The sequence below is a fragment of the Chiloscyllium plagiosum genome, chromosome 19, assembly GCF_004010195.1.
Source record: "Chiloscyllium plagiosum isolate BGI_BamShark_2017 chromosome 19, ASM401019v2, whole genome shotgun sequence".
NCBI lineage: Eukaryota > Metazoa > Chordata > Chondrichthyes > Orectolobiformes > Hemiscylliidae > Chiloscyllium > Chiloscyllium plagiosum.
The window spans coordinates 1320621-1322791 of record NC_057728.1 but is presented as its reverse complement, the minus strand read 5'-3'; positions in this window follow the sequence as shown (position 1 = coordinate 1322791).

Here is a 2171-nt window from a genome sequence, read left to right as displayed (position 1 = left end):
AACATTTAAGAGGAATTTGGATGGGTATATGAATAGGAAGGGTTTGGAGGGATATGGGCCGTGTACTGGCAGGTGGGACTAGATTGGGTTGGGATATCTGGTCGGCATGGACAGGTTGGACCGAAGACTCTGTTTCCATGCTGTACATCTCTATGACTCTATGACTGGTGGATATTTATTTGAAAATAGCCATCAAAAGAGAAGCAACTGGTCATTTTGAAAGTCAAATCAACAAATTTACAACAAAGAAGTGACTGAAGGACAAGTGAGATCAGTTATTGTTGCACTCCTGTCACCAATATGTAAACAATTCATGCTGTTAAGTAAGCACTGGATGTAATGTACACAGTCTTATTATTGATAGATAATTCATTTTCAGGAGGCTGCAGACATTGTGGCTCTGATACTGTTGTTCCTGGAGTGTTGCTGTGTTTGGTTTTCGAGGTCCATTACAGAGTGTGATACCAGAATTGCGAGAAATGGAAACAATTGCTGTGTAACTGAGTGTGAAATTTATTGCTCTTATGCAAGACCCAGTGTCGGGGTTTGTGGGTGTGAGAATTGAGTGGTCATTCACTGTGTGGCTTGGGTAAATAAGGCTGTCCAGGTGTCTGCTGGCTTTTCTGAAGTTGTGCAATATTCATGTCACACAACTTACGGTGGCTCAGTGGTTTCCTCCCACTGTCCAAAGATGTGCAGGGCAGGTGAACTGGCCATGCTAAATTGCCCCATAGTGTTCGGTGCACTAGTCAGAGGGAAACGGGTCTGGGTGAGTTACTCTTCAGAGGGTCGGTGTGGACTGGTTGGGGCGAAGGGTCTGTTTCCACACAGTAGGGAATCGAATCTAATCTTAAAAAGAACTCAAGGCCTTGATGTGACACCAGGATATCAAATTAACATTCTGTATCCCTTGGCTACAAACTGTGACACATAACTGACTAAACGAGAGTATTGTTCTGAGGCAGAGCATGGGGAAGGGGTGATTTAAAAGACCACTCAGCAAGGTGAGATGCTTTTGGCTTCCCTTTGCGGGGTTGAAGCTGGCAGAAGCACTCTGCTGGAGTATTGAAGGTGTTTCTGTTTCTGATAATAACTGAACGCAGCCGCGGAGGAGAGAGACGACTAAATGACCCAGGTATAGAGGGATGTTATTGCGACTTTCAACAGGACTGAGAAAGAAGGCTGAGGCAAACAGGAAATGTTCTGAGAGGGACAAAAGTGAGGACACAATATCCAATGTCAGTTAGTCTTCCACGGGCACTTTTCCTAAGGAGCTGCTGATTCACCAGGCGTGTGGTCACCCGGTGATGCCACCCCCTCAGGCTGGGACCTGGCAGCAGGATGAGGATGGTCATCCCACTGGGGACCATGTTCACCAGCAATCTCAATGTGAACACCTCTAGCATTATTCAGCCAGTCCCAGGGAAACATCTCCACACAATGTCACATGGTGCAGCAGTGCTGTGGGATGATGACAGCCCTCTCTCACTGAGGTGTGAAGACCCAGTTATAGGGACAGGAACCTCTGGCACTTTCCATTGCCAACACAAGAGCTTCTTGTCACATGACCTGTGTCAGGCATTTGGGCAATTTAGAATGGTGGTGCAATGGGACATGCCCTGAAGGGATATGACTAACATCAAACTCCAATGCTACTTTGATGAGGCCTGTGACATTCCCTCCTTGGCACCAAGTGCCACTCCCTTTTTTTTTTGGAGTGTTGCACAGAGATGACCCACTCCCATCACACCATCTTTCCACAAGTTCTGGATTGCTTTTTCTGGGCTCTAGCCTCATGTTAGAGTGAAAGTGAGGACTGCAGGTGCTGGAGATCAGAGCTGAAAAATGTGTTACTGGAAAAGCGCAGCAGGTCAGGCTGCATCAAAGGAGCAGGAGAATCGATTCCTGAAGAAGGGCTTATGCCCAAAACGTCGATTCTCCTGCTCCTTTGATGCTGCCTGACCTGCTGCGTTTTTCCAGCAACACATTTTTCAGCTCATGTTAGAGTGTCCAAGATAGTGCAGCTGGGCTAGATGAGCCCCATTTCATTGCAGCTAGCATATTGCAAAGGACCTTACTAGCAGCCTGCGGTTTGGCAGCGTACAGCTGGCATTCCTGATGTAGGGCTCCTGCCTGAAATGTTGATTTTACTGCTCCTCGGATGCTGCCTG